Source organism: Megascapheus bottae, chromosome 29 (assembly GCF_031878675.1).
Source record: "Megascapheus bottae isolate mThoBot1 chromosome 29, mThoBot2.hap1, whole genome shotgun sequence".
Lineage (NCBI taxonomy): Eukaryota > Metazoa > Chordata > Mammalia > Rodentia > Geomyidae > Megascapheus > Megascapheus bottae.
Window position 1 is genome coordinate 10269056 of NC_143537.1, and position 19326 is coordinate 10288381.

The window sequence follows — 19326 nt, forward strand, 5'->3', positions numbered from 1 at the left end:
CCCAGCACAAGCCCACTAAATTTGAAGAAATAAATAAATAAATAAATAAATAATAACTGAATAGGTCGAGGAGCAAGACCTAGTGGCAGAGTGCTCTCCTAGCATGCCCGAAGCCCTGGGTTCAATTCCGCAGGTCCACATAGACAGAAAAGCCAGACATGGAACTGTGGCTCAAGTGGGACAGCACTACACATGAAAGAGTCCAGGGCAGTACCTAGGCCCTCTCTCTAACCCCAGGACTGGCAAAAGAGGAAAGAAGAATACCAGAGGGAAAAACACAGTGGGTTTCTAGAAACACTACGGAATCTATTATGAAATGTAGCTGAGTTTGGAGTCAGACAAAGACCAGGAAGCAGGCCAAGAACCTTGTAGGCACGGAAATTTAAGTACAAATAGCTTATTCAGTCAACGGTGTATGTTACCACACTGTTTGAGGTACTCCAGCAAACCTTCATTAACATGGTTTAATGTTCCTCAAGAGGATGGGATCTGTGACTAGAAGCTAGCTGGCAATCTTTCACTTTCTACGAGATGGCACTTTCCTAGTGACAATTAATCACAAAGCAATTTGACTCCATTTTTCCCCGAAGGCTAAATCCAAACAGCCTGGCAAGAGGGCTCACGAATGAATTTCTAGCTACTCAGGAGACTGACATCTAAGAATCAAGGTGCAAAGCCAGTCCTGGCTTGAAAGAAGGTAAGACTCTTATCTCCAATGAACCACTAGAAAATCAGAAGTGGGTCTGTGGCTTCTGGGGTAGGTCGTAGTCTGGAGCTAAAAGCTCAGGCCCAACACCCAGGCCCCGAGTTCAAGCCCCATCACCAAGAGAGAAAGGAACAAGAAAGAAAAGAGAAAAGAATGAAAGAAAGAAAGGGGAAACACAAACAATTTAAAGTGAGTCTATGCTCAATTTAGAATGTAAAATTAGCTAATCTGTTCAACCGCTAGTCATTTAAACTTACGAATTCCATAAGCCCTATTCAACTGGGTTATGAAAACGCTCCTGAAGCTGAACTTGGTTTTCATTTTGAAAGCTTGCATATCCTTAGGGTCAGAAAATGCAATGTAAAAAGTGTAAATTCAAAAAAGCATCTTACCAAAGAGGTTGTCCTCCATTGTTTCTTGTTCTTGTTGACAATGGACAGGAGATTTTGAAAGCATGGCTAGGAGAGAAGGCAAAAGAAGCATTGAGGAAGGAGAGAACCTGTGTGATTTCCCCTCAGACTTTCCTTCCCAATATGTGATACATGGGCTGGAAAAGCATAAAGCTCCTTCTGGGAGAAGAATCTTCAATCTTTCACATCTCCAGTATAGCCTTAAAGTCTCCAGTAAAGAGAAGTCCATAGTCCATGAGTTGTTACACAGATAGCATGAAAGCAGGTTGTTTGACATTAATACACATACATTATTCAGAAGAAATAGATATTATTCTCACAAAAGTAACTTTATCTGGACAGGCATGGTAGCTCATGCATGTAATCCTAGCTACTCAGGATGCTGAATTCAGAGGATCAAGGTTCAAAGGCAGCTGGGGCACAAAAGGACCTCATATTCTTCTTAGGAATTAACCTACAGAAATCGGGAAGTGGGGCTTGGCTCAAGGGTAGGGTGGTAGCTTTGAGCCAGAGAGTACAGGGACAGTGTCTAGGCCCAGAACAAGCCCCATGACCCACAAAAAATTAAATACATAAATAAATAAATAATAACTGAAAAGGTCGAGGAGCAAGACCCAGTTGCACAGTGCTCTCCTAGCATGCCTGAAGTCCTGGGTTCAATTCGCAGGACCACATAGACAGAAAAGTCAGACGTAGAACTGTGGCTCAAGTGGGACAGCACTACACGCGAAAGAGCCCAGGGCAGTGCCCAGGCCCTCACTTTAGCACCTAGACTGGCAAAAGAGGAAAGAAGAATACCAGAGGGAAAAACACAGCAGGTTTCTAGAAACACTATAGAATCTATCATCAAATGTAGCCTGAGTTTGCAAAGACCAGGAAGCAGGCCAATAAGTTTGTAGGCAGGGAAATTTAAGTACAAATAGGTTATTCGGTCAACGGTGTGTGTTACCACACTGTCTGAGCTGATCCAGCAAACCTTCATTAACATAGTTTAATGTTCCTCACGAGGATGGGATCTGCGACTAGAAGCTAGCTGGCAATCCTTCACTTTCCTTGAGTAATTTTACTACTTTTCTCTCTGAAGACTAAATACAAATAGCCTGGCGAGAAGTCTCATGATTGTATTCCTAGCTACTCAGGAGACTGACATGTGAGGATCAAGGTGCAAAGCCAGTCCTGACTTGAAAGAAGGTAAGACTCTTATCTCCAATGAACCACTAGAAAATTAGAAGTGGGTCTGTGGCTTCTGGGGTAGGTCGTCCTCTGGAGCTGAAAAGCTCAGGCCCAACACCCAGGTCCAGAGTTCAAGCCCCATCACCTAGAGAGAAAGAAACAAGAAATAAAAAATGAAAGGAAGAAAGGAAGAAAGAAACAAAGGAAAGAAAGAAAGAGAGAGGGAGCGCGCGCGAGAGAGAAAGAAAGCAAGAAAGCAAGCAAGCAAGAAAGACAGAAAGAAAAGAAGAATGTTTGTAAGCAGCTAAATTTAAGTACATATAGCTTTTTCAGTCTAGGGTGTGTGTTACCACATTCTTTGAGCTACCTCAAGAAACCTTCATTGGCATAGTTTAATGTTCCTCAGGAGGATGGGATCTGAGACTAGGAGCTAGTTGGCAATCCTTCACTTTCCATGAGATGGCATATTCTCAGTGTCATTTAATCACAGTTTAATTTGACCACTTTTTCTCTCTAAAGCCTAAATACAAACAGCCTGGAGAGAGAGTTCAAGAGTGTATTCTATTCCTAGGTACTCAGGAGCCTGATGTCTGAAGATCATGGTGCAAAGCCAGTCCTGGCATGAAAGAAGGTAAGACTCTTATCTCCAATAAATCACTAGAAAATCAGAAGAGGTCTGTGGTTTCAGGGGTAGGTCGTAGTCTGGAGCTGAAGAGTTCAGGGACAACACCCAGGTAAAGAAAGAGAGAGAGAGAGAGAGAGAGAGAGAGAGAGAGAGAGAGAGAGAGGGAGGGAGGGAGGGAGGGAGGGAGGGAGGGAGGGAGGGAGGGAGGGAGGGAGGAAGGAAGGAAGGAAGGAAGGAAGGAAGGAAGGAAGGAAGGAAGGAAGGTGGGAAGGGAAGGAAGGAAGGAAGAAAAAAGAACAAACAACCTAAAGTGAATCTATGCTCAACTTAGAATTAAAATTACATAATCTGCTCAACCTCTAGTCATTTCGATCTATGAATTCCATTAGCTCTATTCAACTGAGTTATGAAAATGTTCCTGATGCTGAATTTGGTTTTCCTTTTTAAAGCTTGCATGTCCTTAGGTTCAGAATATTCAATTTAATACAAAGTGTGACTGCAAAAAAGCATGTCACCGAAGAGAGTCTTCTATTCTTTCTTCTTGTTGTTTACAATGGACAGGAGATTCTGGAAACATCGCTATGAGAGAAGGCTAAGAGGCAGTGAGAGAGGAGAGAACCTGTGAGATTTCCCCTCAGACTTTCCTACGCAATGCATGATACATGGGCTAGAAATGTATAAATCCTCCTGGGAAAAGAATCTTCCATCTTTCACATCTCCAATATAGTATTAAAGTATCCAGTAAAGGCAACTCCATAGGACAAGAGTTGGTACACAGATAGTATGAAATCTGGTTGTTTTACATTAATACACACACATGATTCATAAGAGATAATGTTTCCAAAAAAATAACTGGGCATGGTGACTCACGCATGCAATCCTAGCTACTCAGGAAGCTGAGATCAGAGGATCAAAGTTCAACACACCTGGGGCAAAGAGAACCTGAGAATCTTATCAATTAACCTCCAGAAAACTGGAAGAGGGTCCTGGCTCAAGTGTAGGTTGGTAGCCTTGAGCCAAATTGCTCAGAGACCATGTCCAGACCCAATAAAAGCCCCATGACCCACCAAAAATACAATAAATAAATAAATAAATAAATAAATAAATAAATAAATAATAACTGAATAGGGCCAGAAGGGAGGTTTCTTGAAATAGTGCTCGCCTAGCACGCCCAAGGCCTGGGCTCAACTCCGCAGGAACACATAGATAGAACAGGGAGAAGTGGCACTGTGGCTCAAATTGGATAGAACTAGAGTAAGGAAAACCCAGTGTAGTTTCCAGGCCCTCACTCAAGCCCCAGAACTGGCAAAAGAGAAAAGAAGATTTGAACACCATGGCGAGCATTATGTAATAACACTTCACCTGAAGGCTACTGCCCTACCTCTTGGGCCTTGGCCCCACTTCCCGAATTTCTACTGCCAATTTTTTTTGTTTGTTTTTAGGTAGAGTCTCACGTTCTTTACTGCGTGGGCTGGCTTTGAATCTTGAACCTCAGATCTCATCCTGCTGACTAGCTAGAATTACAGGCCTGAACCTCTCAGCCCAGCTTCAACAGACAATTTGTAAGATGATGAAAAGACTCAGGTGCCACTCCCCTTCTGTCCTGCTGGAAACCCTGGGAACTGATCTTTGTGTACTCATGACCTTCAAGGCTAGGGAAGATGGCCTTCTTTTTTTTTTCTTTGAAATTTTCTTTTTTTTTTTAATTTATTTTTTCATTGTAATTAGTAAAAGGGTTACATGATATTTGCCAGATAGAAGGTGCATTAATTCACATACATTAATACCCTTTCACCTGTCTTGGTACCCATTACCCTCCCCCCTACACCCCCCACCCGTCTTGGTTTTCCCCCCTTCCCTATCAAATTTCAAATAACCAAATACAAATAAATTCAATATATCAGATAACAAAGTGAGATACTGTAACAATATAGATAACCAAGGGACAGCAAAGGAAATGAGAGACAACATAGTACATGAAGGACAACAATCATTCATTATATGGCTTTTGTTTCAATATCCTGGAGGTCCTTTCAATTAGCTTCATACTATATGGCCTTATGTATCAAGATTTTGCTCTACTGTAGATCTCTGCTAGTAGAGCCCAAGGTTTCTACTGATTATGACGAATGAGGGAAACCATTGAGCCTAAGTTCCTTTGAGTCTGGCTTACTTCACTTAATATGATTTTTTCTAAGTCTTTCCATTTCCTAACAAATGGGGCAATGTCATTCTTTCTGACAGCAGCATAGAATTCCATTGTGTATAAATATCACAACTTGTTGATCCACTCATCAACTGAGGGACATCTAGGTTGGTTCCATATCTTTGCTATGGTGAATAGTGCTGCAATGAACATTGTTGTGCTAGTGGATTTAGTATGCCCTTGTTTCTGGATGGTTGGGTAAATGCCAAGTAGTGGAATTGCTGGGTCATAGGGGAGCTCTATGTTTAGCCTTTTGAGGCACTGCCACACTGCTTTCCATAGTGGTTGAACGAGTTTGCACTCCTACCAACAGTGTAGTAGTGATCCCTCCAGCATCTGTTATTATTCGTTTTCCTGATCCTGGCCATTCTAACTGGAGTGAGGTGGAATCTTAGAGTTGTTTTGATTTGCATTTCTTTTATGACCAGAGATATTGAGCATTTCTTCATGTGTCTATAGGCCATTTTTGTTTCTTCTTCAGAGAAGACTCTCTTTAAATCTTTGGCCCATTTTTTAATGGGATGGTTGTTACTTTGGAGATTACTTTTGGAGTGATTCAATTTTTTGAGTTGTTGATATATTTTAGATATGAGGCCTTTGTCCGTTGTTTGGTTGGTGAAGATCTTCTGCCACTCTGTAGCCTTCCTAATTAATTTATTTGCTATGTCCTTTGCCATACAAAAGCTCTGCAGTTTAATGCAGTCCCACTTATCCAGCCTTTCTCTGATTTGTTGTGATTCTTGGTCCTTATTAAGAAAGTTTCTACCTGTGCCAAGGAGGCCTAGTGTATCTCCTATTCCTTCCTGTAAAGTTTTCAGTGTGTCAGCTTTTACCTCCAGGTCTTTGATCCATTTGGAGTTAATTCTAGTGCAAGGTGACAAAGAAGGATCCAACTTTAGTTTTCTGCAGGTGCTTAACCACTTCTGCCAGCACAACTTGTTGAAGAGGCTGTCTTCCTTCCATTCTATTTTTTTGGCTCCCTTGTCAAAGATTAGGTGGCCATAGGTCTGTGGTTTAATATCTGGGTCCTCAGTTCTATTCCATTGGTCTTCAGGCCTGTTTTTGTGCCAGTACCAAGCTGTTTTGAGAATTATAGCTCTGTAATAGAGTCTAAAGTTTGGAATTGAAATTCCTCCAGCGCTGTTCTTTCTGCTAAGAAGTGTTTTTGCTATACGGGGTCTTTTATTATTCCATATGAAATTTTGAATTGCCTCTTCTATTTCTTTAAAGAATGACATTGGGATATTGATGGGTATTGTGTTGAATTTGTAGATAGCCCTTGGCAAGATTGTCATTTTCACAATGTTGATTCTTCCAATCCAGGAGAATGGGAGGTTTTTCCATTTCCTTAGTTCTGCTTTAATTTCCTTTTTTAGGGTTTTAAAGTTTTCATCAAAAAGGTCCTTTACATTCTTAGTTAAGCTAATTCCTAGGTACTTTATTTTCTTTGAGGCTATTGTGAAAGGAGTTTCTTTCCTGATTATTGCCTCGTTCCTCTCACTGTTGGCGTAAAGGAAGGCAGTTGATTTTTGAGGGTTGATTTTATAGCCTGCTACTCTTCTAAAGTTTTGAATCAGCTCAAGGAGCTTGGGAGTAGAGTCTATAGGATTCTTTAAATACAGAATCATGTCATCTGCAAAGAGGGATAGTTTTATTTCCTCTTTCCCTACTTGGATCCCCTTTTTGAAGATGGCCTTCTTGCCTGGACTTTCTCTGAGCTGCAGTCTTCTGTCTCCACAAAATAGGGGAAATGGTGTCACTCATACACTCTCATTTGGCTGTCTCTGATTTTGATTCAATTTTGGTAATAATACAAACGACATAAGTATAATGTAATAAACCATAGATGCTTTATTTTTAGCTGGTATCCTGGGTAACCTTCCCCATATGAACTCAAGCAAGTATGCTTGCCCAATCAAAATGAACAACAACAAGCACAAACATGTAAGCCGGACCCGGTGGGTCACGCCTGGAATTCTAACTACTCGAGAGGCAGACATCTGAAAGTCGGGGTTCAAAACCAGCCCAGGCAAGAAAGACACTGAGAATCTTATCTGCAAATAACCACAAGAAAAACTGGAATGGCCACTGGGGCTCAAGGGTCAGGGCGATAGCCTGGAACTGAAGAGTTGAGAGGCAGCACTCAGGCCCAGAGATCAAGCCCCAGCACCGAAAAATAAAAAATAAAACACAGATAACAGACTCAAAACACCTTGTGACAATACAGGAGGGAAAAACACAGGGGGTTTCTAGATAGACTACAGACTATATCATCAAATGTAACTTGAGTTTTGAGTCAGATAAAGACCAGGAAACGGGCCAATAAGTACGTAGACAGGGAAATTTAAGTTCATATAGCTTATTTAGTCAACGGTGTGTGTTACCACACTGTGTGAACTAATCCACCAAACCATTATTAACATAGTTTAATGTTCCTCACGAGGATGGGATCTGTGTCTAGAAGCTAGCTGGCAATCCTTCACTTTCCATGAGATGGCATCTTCTCAGTGTCATTTAATCGCAGAGTAATTTGACTACTTTTTCTCTCCGAAGTCTAAATACAAACAGCCCGGCAAGAGGGCACACGAATGTATTCCTAGCTACTCAGGAGACTGATATCTGAGGATGAAGATGCAAATTCAATCCTGATAATAATGAAGGTGAGACTCTTATCTCCAGTGAACCACTAGAAAATCAGAAGTGGGTCTGTGGCTTCAGGGAGAGGTCCTAGTCTGGAGCTGAAGACCTCAGGGACAACACCCAGGTCCAGAGTTCAAGACCCATCACCAGGAAAGAAAGAAGGAAAGAAAGAAAAGAAGAAAGAAAAAGTAAGAAAGAGGAAAGCACAAACAATCTAAAGTGAATCTATGCTCAACTTAGAATGTAACATTACATAATCTGCTCAACCTCTAGTCATTTTGATCTATGAATTCCATAAGCCCTATTCAACTGGGTTATAAAAACGCTCCTGAAGCTGAACTTGGTTTTCATTTTGAAAGCTTGCATATCCTTAGGTTCTGAAAATGCAATGTAAAAAGTGTAAATTCAAAAAAGCATCTCACCAAAGAGAGCGTCTTCCATTCTTTCTTGTTCTTGTTGACAATGGACAGGAGATTTTGGAAGCATTGCTGGGAGAGAAGGCAAAGGAGGCAGTGAGGGAGGAGAGAACCTGTGTGATTTCCCCTCAGACTTTCCTACCCAATAAGTGATACATGGGCTGGAAAAGCATAAAGCTCCTTCTGGGAAAAGAATCTTCAATCTTTCACATCTCCAGTATAGCATTAAAGTCTCCAGTACAGACAACTCCATAGTCCATGAGTTGGTACACAGATAGCATGAAAGCAGGTTGTTTGACATTAATACACATACATTATTCAGAAGAGATGTTCCCACAAAAATAACTGAATCTGGCCGGGCATGGTGGCTCACACATGTACTCCTAGCTAGTCAGGATGCTGAATTCAGAGGATCAAGGTTCAGAGCCAGCCTGGGCACAAAACAGGAAGTGGGGCTTGGCTCAAGGTTAGGGTGGTAGCCTTGAGCCAGAGAGCTCAGGGACAGCGTCCAGGCCCAGGACAAGCCCCATGACCCACAAAAAATTAAATAAATAAATAATAACTGAATAGAGCGAGGAGCATGACCTAGTGGCACAGTGCTCGCCTAGCATGCCCGAAGCCCTGGGTTCAATTCTGCAGGACCACATAGAGAAAACCAGAAGTGAAACTGTTGTTCAAGTTGAACAACCGTACACTTGAGAAAGCCCATGGCAGTGCCCAGGCCCTCACTCTAGCACCAGGACTGGCAAAAGAGGAAAGAAGAATACCAGAGGGAAAAAGACAGCGTGTTTCTAGAAACACTATGGAATCTATCATCAAATGTAGCCTGAGTTTGAAGTCAGACAAAGACCAGGAAGCAGGCCAATAAATTGGTAGGCAGGGAAATTTAAGTACATATAGCTTATTCAGTCAACAGTATGTGTAACCATACTTTTTGAGCTACTCCAGCAAACCTTCATTAACATAGTTTAATGTTCCTCACAAGGATGGGATCTGCAAATAGTAGCTGGCAATCCTTCACTTTCCATGTGATGTCACCTTCTTGGTCTCATTTAATCACACAGTAATTTTGACTACTTTTTCTCACTGAGAGCTAAGTACAAACAGCCTGGCGAGTGGCCTTTTGACTGTATTATTAGCTACTCAGGAGGCTGAGTGAGATCTGAGGATCAAAGTTCAAAGCCAGTCCTGTCACTAAAGGAGGGTAAGGCTCTTATCTCCAATGAACTGCTAGATAACTGGAAATGGGGCTGTGGTTCCAGGGGGGTGGTCCTAGTCTTGAGATGAAGAGCTCAGGGAGAACACCCAGTCCCAGAATTCAAGTTCTATGACCCAGACAAAAAAGAAAGAAGGAAAGAAAGAAAGCACAAACAACCTGTAATGAGTATACATTCAATTTAGACAGAATGTAAAATTACATAAGTTGCTGGACCTCTAGTCATTTCCACCTATGAATTCCATAAGCCCTATTCAACTGAGTTATGAAAATGCTCTTGAAGCTGAACTTGGTTTTCTATTGTAAAGCTTGCATATCCTTAGGTTCAGAAAATGCAATGTAAAACAAAGTGTAAATTCAAAAGAGCATCTCACCGAAGAGAGCGTCTTCCATTCTTTCTTGTTCTTGCTGACAATGGACAGGAGATTTTGGAAGCATTGCTGGGAGAGAAGGCAAAGGAGGCAGTGAGGGAGGAGAGAACCTGTGTGATTTCCCCTCAGAATTCCTATGCAATACGTGATACATGGGCTGGAAAAGCATAAAGCTCCTTCTGGGAACCAGAAGAAGTAAGTCTTTTATGTTACATAAACAATATTAAAACAAAATATAGGCTGGGAGTTTGGCCTAGTGGTAGAGTGGTTGCCTAGCATGTACAAAGACTCGGGTTCAATTCCTTAGTACCACATACATAGAAAAAAGCGGGAAGTGGTGCTGAGGCTCAAGTGGTAGAGCTCTAACCTTGAGAAAGTCCAAGGACAGTGCTCAGGCCCTGAGCTCAAGCCCAGGACTGGCAAAATAAATAAATAAATAAAGCATATTAACATAGTTGATTATATAATTAATACAAAATATACCACAAAATTTAGACATGTAAAAATTTAACATAAATATAGTAATAAGGCCTGAATACTAGTTACTCTGGGTGCCTAGTTCTGAAGATGGAAGCTCAAAGCCAGAAAAAGACCTGAGACTCTTATCTCCAATTATTCTCCAGAAAATGGGAAGTGGTTCTTGGCTCAAGGGTAGGGCGGTAGCCTTGAGCTGAAGAGCTCAGGGACAATGCCCAGACCCCATGAGTTCAAGCCCCTTGACCCACACACACACAAAAAAAAATTAGAGCATTCAGGTGTAGAGTTTTAGCCCCATGAGTGACAAAAGTTTTAGGTGTGCTTGCCTTGCATGCCAAAAGTCCTGGGTTTGATTCCTATATACTACATACAGAAAAATTCCCGAAGTATTGCTATGCCTCAGTGGTAGAGCACTATCCTAGAGAAAGCTCAAGCCAGTACTCAGGCATAGAACTCAAGCCACAGGAGCAGCCAAAAAAAAAAAAAAAAGATTGTAAACAAGCATGAGGTGGCTAAAACAATCTAGTAAGCAATCATAAGTGAGGCAACCTGACAGTTTACCAGGGCATTTCAGTAACTACTACTATAATCATTGCTGTAACTCATTATTATGGTTATTTTCATGATCTGTTACTATAGTTGCTATCTAGAAAGAGAAAGACATAAAGGCTACAAATACCTTAAACATCCAACTATGAGGAGCTACTCATACAGATGGGGTTGCAGTCCTCTAAGATGGAGTCACAGAACAAAATGGAGTTATAGAAGCTAAAAGGAAACAAGCCCAATTACATGAAGAACCACCCAACTTGCTCTTGGAGGTTTGGGAGCTTCTGGCATTTGAAGACATAGGGGCTAATGGCATCCCAAGCCCTGAACAAATCATCAGTCCCAGACAGGACAAAGTTCACAGTTCCTACCTGACATCAGTTCCATAGATTGAGATCCTTCAAGTTACAGCTTCCAAGTTCCATTGAAAAGAGGCTAGGCGTTGGCTTCTGGGCTCTGACCTATGGAATGTAACACTGTACATTTCAGAGTACTGTACTGTTCAGAACACTTCTAGCAATTAAGCAAAGGGAAAGAAACAGCAAGGGTGGTTGGGAAGGTGCATGCGCAAAAGAATCTTACACTCCACCCTCCAAATACATATACTTTTGGGCTGGAAGTTTGGCCTAGTGGTAGAGTGCTTGCCTAGCATGCACAAAGACCTGGGTTTGATTCCTTGGTACCACCTATATAGAAAAAAGCTAGAAGTGGTGCTGTGGCTCAAGTGGTAGAGCTCTAACCTTGAGAAAAGCCCAAGGACAGTGCTCAAGCCCTGAGTTCAAGCCCCACAACTGGTAAGAAAAAAGATGCAGGAAGATTTTTCTCTCCCACCTGTAGGAGGAACTAAGGTGAGTTTTCTTTTGAAAAATCACTATTTACTCCTTAAACATTGTAAGACCAATCAGAAAATGGAAATAGATAAATTGGCTTTTTTTTTTTTTGCTAGTCCTGGGGCTTGAACTCAGTACACTGTCCTTGTGTTTTCTTTTTTCTTTTTTTTTGCCAGTCGTGGGCTTTAGCTCAGGGCCTGAGCACTATCCTTGGACTTTCTCAAGGTTACAGCTCCACCACTTGAGCCTCAGCACCACTTCCAGCTTTTTTCTATGCATGTGATAGCAAGGAATCGAACCCAGGTCTTCATGTGTGCTAGGCAAGCACTCTACCACTAGGCCAAACTCCCGGCCTTGTCCTTGTGTTTTCTCAAGGCTAGAACTCTGCCCTTGAGCCACAGCACCACTCCCAGCTTTTTCTACGTATGTGTTACTGAGGAATCAAACCAGAGTCTTCGTGCATGCTAGGCAAGCACTCTACCACTGAGCCAAACTCCCAGCCAATAAAATGACTTTTTAATTCTTAGTTCTAATAATGTAGTTGACCTTATGAGACTAGGTTGTTTTCATTTTTAGTTCTGTTCAACACATGAATATTGCTAAATATAAATATCTCTGTTTTGCCTTAATTTTTAAAAATATCTCCCCTCACTTTAAAAATCTATTAGAGGAGGTTACTACATGTACATTGAAGCCTCTCACATGGTGTACAGACAAAAGGCTCAACTCTCATCCAGGCCTCTGCTTGACTTTCCTGGACAACACTGCTTGACTTTCTTCTACCAAATGTACGGAGCAGAGACTGGCCTGATGAGTCTGTATTTGAAAATGGGAGAAAATAGTGATGCATCTCTCTTATGGAGAAGATGAGGGGAGCAGAGCATTTCTTGGTTCCAAGCACAGGTTGAATACAGCTGTACAAGGCAACACAAGATAATTTTTGAAGCCATCCGAGGAGTTTCAATACAAAGTGATATAGTCATTGATGATATTAAATTTCAGGCAAGACCTTGTGCAGAAATGGAAGGCACATCTCAACAGTCATCAGGATATTCTGGAGATTAAAATGAAATTGAATATTAAGCAATTATCTAAGTTGGATCAACTAGTCAGATGCTGTACTTCTCTTCAGTCACAATGAAAACCAAGCAAAGGAATACTGGCCACTCTTAACCATTTCATAAGTTATGAAATGACTTAAAAGTACTCCTTATTCATTTCTCTTGCAAAAAAAAACTACCGACTCAGGGCTTTTGATTTCTTGCATTTGATAACTGTTTCTAGAAGTACAGGCTACTTATTGCCTAGATTATACATTCTGTTAGCAGTTAAAATACATGTTAGGTTATTAGCCATTAAAAATATAAATAAAGGGCACACTCAGAATGAGTGGGCTCTTAATTCTGCATTCAGTGAAAGAACAGATCTTGTGGGTTTCCTCTTGAATTTCAAATATTATAAGTATTTTTAAAAATAAATAATTCAGAATGAATGCAGTATTTTATGGTAACAAGTGATTCTGCAAAAAAATCTAATATTATTCTCTATATTTTATTCATGGAGAGGATTAATGTTAAATATTTATATCATACAGGATCACAAAAGAGCGTTCATAAAGTCTCAGAGTAAGTCAGTATTAATGTGTGGTACAAAAAAATGCTACCTTTTTTCTTCCTTTGAACTACCTTCAGAAGTCATGGAGCACATGGATTGAAACTGCACCCTTATTTTATAAATAGTCTTGAAAATATTGACATACATACACCAACAATTTTTAATAAACAGTTTGACTTGTAATAATTGTTTAAGTGTCAAGTAGTATGAATGAATACAACCAGATATGCTAAACTATTGCTTTTATTTACTCACTGAGAGAATTGTGTACCTGTGTGTATGTGTATGTTAGTGTGAAAGTATAACTGACTTAATAAAAATTTGAAAAAATCAAAAAAAAAATCTATTAGGGGCTGGGAGTTTAGCCTAGTGGTAGAGTGGTTGCCTAGCATGCACGAAGACCCAGGTTCGATTCTTTGGAACCACATACATAGGAAAAAGCCAGAAGTGGTGCTGAGGCTCAAGTGGTAGAGCTCTAGTCTTGAGAAAGTCCAAGGACAGTGCTCAGGCCCTAAGCTCAAGCCAAGTCTGGCAAAAAAAATTAAAAAATAAAAAGTAAAATAATAGGGTGCCTACAAGCCTCGTAACCTTCCCTGGCAGTCGGCTGAGCGGTCTGGTGGGGACTGAGCTGTGAGCCCGTCGAGATGCTTCAAAGCTTTATTAAGAATGTGTGGATCCCCATGAAACCCTACTACACACAGGTTTACCAGGAGATCTGGGTAGAAGTGGAGTTGATGAGCTTCATCATGTACAAGATCAGGAGTGCTGATAAAAGAAGTAAAGCTTTGAAAGGTTCCACTCCTGTACCTTCTCACGGCCATCATTAACCAGCTCTGTGGAGTGCACGAGGTAAAACACCAGTCTGCCTGTTCATGGAAGCAAGCTTTGTTCGGAGGGACCAGCACCAGCCCTGTGCCAGGCAGCTTCCTCCTTCCTCCCTGGATCCAGTGGGGTCTTATTTCAGAAGAGGAAATAGCTGAAGTATGGGAGCAGGCTGGAGGTGTCACAGTTGTGCTTCTTGCTCAAGCGTAAATCCTCTCTTGTTCAAGCTCACATCTCATGCAGGGCTGGGTGAGAGATCATTTGAGTTGGATTTGCTAGTCTGGAACTGCTTTCTAAGCCGACTTGTACTGAGAATGGCCTGTAGGTGGAGCCAATGTGCTTAGCCATGGTCATAAAGGCTCCCTTGGGGGCAAGGAGTGAGGGTGACCACCGGAACTGTGCTGGAAGTGGAGTGGAGGAACACAGGAAACCAGCCAGTGTTCTGGGACAATTGGAGAGAAGGTGCACACACACAGCTATTGAAGCAGGGATCACCTCAGCCACAGGGCCCTGCTAATCTGATCATGGAGGCTGAGATCTGAAGAACATGATTGAAAGCCTGCCCACGTGGGCAAGTCAATGAAACTTATCTCTAATTAATTGCAAATAAATGAATAAATAAGTAAAATAATAAATCATTGAAAATCTATTAGTAGCCACTATCCTCCTGGATCATTTTCTACTACCATAATGTCTACACTGAAATGAAAGAGCAATATTATTAGGTGGATATGTGGCATTATCCTTCTGACAGTCTGGATTTCTCAAAATCTAATAACCAATTTCCCAGAAACTCCCAAATTCCACTTATGAATGTTTTGGTTAGTTCTTTCTGAATTTTGCCTTTCCTTTAAAGTTCTCCACAAACCCCATTTTTTGCTGTTTGTCTTGTGCCTTAAATTCAAGAGTTTGGGCCCTGTCTATGAGCATTTGCTCTGGTCTAACTTGCATTTCCTTTTGTAATCATCACCTAACAAGTGAAAAGTCTCCTCACAGGGGTTTCTTTCTTTCTTTTTCCCTTTTTTTTTTCTTTTTGGTTGGTCATGGAGCATGAACTCTGGGCCTGGGCCAGCTCCCTGAGCTCTTCAGCTCAAGGTTACCACCCTACTATTGGGCCTTCATGTTGTCCAAGACCTCTTTAGCTCAAGGCTACTGCCCTACCCCTTAAGCCACAAGACCACTTCTGGTTTTCTGGGGATTAATTGGAGATAAGAGACTCTTGTACTTTTTAGTGCCTGGGCTGGCTTTGAAATGTGATTCTCAGATCTCAGACTCCTGAGTACCTAGGATTACAGGCATGGCTCTCACAGGGGTTTCTTAGAGCATGGCACATCACCTCCATTATTCTTCAAAGAGATATTGGTTTGTGGGGATCAGGGTGAAAGTGGATGGGGGTAGGTTTAGGGTAGGTTTGTATTGAGGTGAAACATAAGCACTTGCCTCCAAACTGGTTTTTGCCTTTGATTTGACAGGCCCTACTTTATTTTGAATCCCTACCTCTTCTTTGATCCAACAAGTTCCTCTCACTAACTGTAGGCGACATATCTAGGGGACCTGAGACTTGTCTATCCAGATGTATCCATTAGAATGAGGAATAAATCTTTTTCTCCCCGTCTCATACAGCAGATCCTGTGCTTCTCTCTTAAAGCTTTATTGTGATTTTTTTGATGATCCTTTACATACAACATGATTTAGAAGAACTGGGTAGGAAACGTCCATGTCTACTAGTCAGTCCTTCAATGTATGGGTTCTCCAACTCTTTTTGTGGACCTGACCTCTTCTTCATGGAGATTGTAGAGCATATCTGGACGTATAAATTTCAACTTCAGAGCACTTACAATAATATAAGGCAGCCGGGTGTGGTGTCTCATGCCTGTAATCCTAGCTACTCAGGAGGCTAAGATCTGAGGATTGTGGTTCAAAGCCAGTCACGGCATCAAAGACCTTGAGACTCATCTCCAATTAACCACTAGAAAACTAGATGTGGTACTGTGGCTCATGTGGCAGGGCAGTAGCCTAGAGCTAAAGAGCTCAGGGACAGTGCTCAGGCCCAGAGTTCAAGCCCCAAAGCCAACAGGAAAAAAAATAATATAAGGCAAAAAAATTAATCATTCTTTTCTTTAAAAGTAAATACCTATGAGGCTAGGTGATAAGGGTCAAGTAAAAAGTGGGGTGCATCCAAGACTTCCTGTGTAGTGTTGTCTTCATTGTTCAAGGCCACAATTTTGTTATAAATTCTTTTTTTTTTCTTTTTGCTCTATTCTAGGGCCTGAAACTCAGGGCCTGGGCACTGTCTCTTAGCTTCTTTTGAGTGCCCTATCACTTGAGTCACAGCACCGCTTTCAGCTTTTTCTCTACTGAGGAATTGACCCAGGGCTTCATGCATGCTGGGCAAGCACTCCACCAATATGCCACATTCCCAGGCCATAAATTTCATTCTCCTTTGCTGCTCACTTCTCTGAAACTCTGTCCAAGTGGTCTCTACTTTCATCTAGTCTTCCCGACTTTCATCCAGCTGACCAACTCTCTCCTTACCCTCCCAATCCTTCTCCTTCCACTCCTCCTGCCTCCACCCCAATCTCCAGAACCTGCCACCTCCACCTCTCAACCACCCTGTGTCCTACTGCGCCCTCCTCTATCCCTTTCTTTTCCATCACTGCCTATTACTCCCCTCAAAGTCCACCCATGTGTCCCCCCTTCATGAGGTAACAAGACAGGATGAACCCACCTGAGTCCATATTCTCTTCACCTTAAATGAGATAGATTCTACTGAGCAAAACTGGTGTCATTTCCAAGTAACCCTCTCCATTATAAGAAAGTTCACCAGGATGACCCAATTGTACTGTCACACCTGCAGAGATATACACCATATTCTTAAACTCCATCCTAACACCAGATGAGAAAGAGTGCATTTTAAAATCTGCCAGATCCTAAGTGGACAGGCTAAATGAACAGAATGCCCACCCCAAACACAGGCTGTCCCTACAACTGACCCCCAGAGGAAGTACAATCTCTGGAAAAAGGTCCCTCCACCCCTCAGAACAAGTTTCTAGACCTGGCTTTTAAAATCTTTCATGGCAGAGAGGAGGTAGCCAGGAAGGAAAGAGAGAAATAAAAAGAACAAAACAGGAAGGAGCCTCACAGGCTGATTTCCAGCTACTAGTTAGATGCTTTTTTTTTTGTCAGTCATGAGATTTGAACTCTAGGCCTGGGCATTGTCCCAGAGCACTTCAGCTCCAGGCTACCACTCTACCCATGATCCACAGTGCCACTTCCAATTTTTCTGGTGATTAATTGGATATGAGTTTTACGGACTTTAGTACCCGGGCTAGCTTTGAACCACAATCCTCAGATCTCAGCCTCAGTAGCTAAGATTACAGCTGTGAGCCACTGTACCAGGCGTAGTAGATGCTTTTCAAAGGCCCAGTCTAGCTACTCAGGGAATTGAGATCTGAGGATCGCCGTTCAAAGCCAATCAGGGCACTAAAGTCCAAGGGACTGTAATCTCCAATTAACCACTAGAAAACTGTAAGTGGCACTGTGGCTCCAGGGACAGGGCTGTAAGCCTTGAACTGAAGAGCTCAGGGACAATGCCCAGGCCTAGAGTCCGAGCCCAGTGACCATCAAAAATAAAAGGCCCAGTCTACTACACCCAGGGCTACCTCAGCCACAAGGAGGGAGGGTAATCCCCTCCCACCCACCTCCCCTCTAGTCCTTGCTTCAGGTGCAACGGAACAGGACATTGGACTAAGGAGTGCCTAGATCCAAAGCCTCCTATCAAGGCTTCTGCTACTGTGGACAATGAGGATGCAGTCCTTTGGCCTGTCTCAGCCAGGCCCACAATGAAATATTCCACTTGGGGTGTGGTGGGGGCTATTACCCCTGGGGACCAAGGACAGAAGGACCGGCCTGCAGACAAGCAGGTAAGCATGTACCTGAGGTTTTGCTTGACCCTGGGGAATAAGGCAGGACTCCATCCTTCACATCCCATCTTTAGAAACATAAAGAGATTGGGCCTAAAGGGAACAGGTGGATTCTTCATTAGCTACTCAAAAGTCTGAGATCTGAACATCTCAGATCAAAGCCAGCTGGAGCAGGAAAGTCCAGGAGAAACTGACTGATGTCCAATAAACTACCAAAAATGCATAGATGTGGAGACATGCCTTAAGTGGTAGAACATTAGCCTTGAACAAAATAAGTCTAATTTGTCAAAAACAGATAAAGAGGAGATATCCATGTTAGTAACTTTTTTTTTTGTCAGTCGTGGGACTTGAACTCTGGGCTTGAGTGTTGTCCCTGAGCTCTTCAGCTCAAGGGACAACTGCCCTACTTGAACCACAGTGCCACTTCTGGTTTTCTGGTGGTTAATTGGAGATAAGAGTCTCACAGACTTTAGTGTGTGGGCTGACTTTGAACCGGTGATCCTTGGATCTCAGCCTGCTAAGTAGCTAGGATTACAGGCAGGAGCCACTGCACCTAGCTCATGTTAGTGACATTCTAAAGTTGCAAAATCCTCTGGAAGTCCAGAGGATAAAAATAGGATCGATCAAGGGCCAGGAGTTTGGCCTACTGGAAGATTGCCTGCCTAGCATGCATGAAGACCAGGATTCGGTTCCTCAGTACCACATACATAGAAAATGTCAGAAATAGTGCTGCAAACCTCTATCCTTGAGAAAGCCCATGGACAGCACTCAAGAACTAGGACTGGAGAAAAAATAGGATCAACATGTTTCTATAAGAGATTTTAAAGGAAAGTTTATTCTTCATTGACTTCAATGAATGAATTTTGCAAGTGAAATAATACTATTTTGAGCAAACTGTGCCAAAATGGGTAACACTAGCTAAAACTTCAGGATATATATCATTGACCAGTCATACAATCTTGAGCAAGATACATCACCTCAAGTTTTCTTCTGTATTTTTCTTATAAGGTCAAAGATCCCTGACCAACACTTCTTGAACTACCAGGAAGAACTAACATATTAGAGTTAGCATCAGCAGAACCGTTGATGGGACCGGTGGGATAAGTCTGAGAGACCACATACTACGAACAACACTGGGAAGAGGCTGAATAAATAGAATGGGATTAGAAATAAGTACACTGATAGGTATTTTCAATTGTAGGTTATCCTTCAAGTTCAAGCCATAGGATTACGTCCCCTCAGATAACAGTCCATCTCACCCAACTTTCCAACAGCACCAAAGATGGAGGGTGTTAGAGGAGTATGATGTGAATCTTGTGCTCTGGGAAGTAGAATCAAATATTGCTTA

At 42.0% G+C, this 19326-nt stretch overlaps 1 protein-coding gene and 1 pseudogene across 1 annotated transcript in view; one reads left to right on the plus strand and one right to left on the minus strand.

Annotated features, from left to right (window-relative positions):
* LOC150044707 (ral guanine nucleotide dissociation stimulator-like) overlaps positions 1-19326 on the minus strand; it is a 358565-nt gene that overhangs the window by 91540 nt on the left and 247699 nt on the right. The window lies entirely within an intron of this gene.
* Positions 13875-14060, plus strand: LOC150044709 (ATP synthase subunit ATP5MPL, mitochondrial pseudogene; annotated as a pseudogene).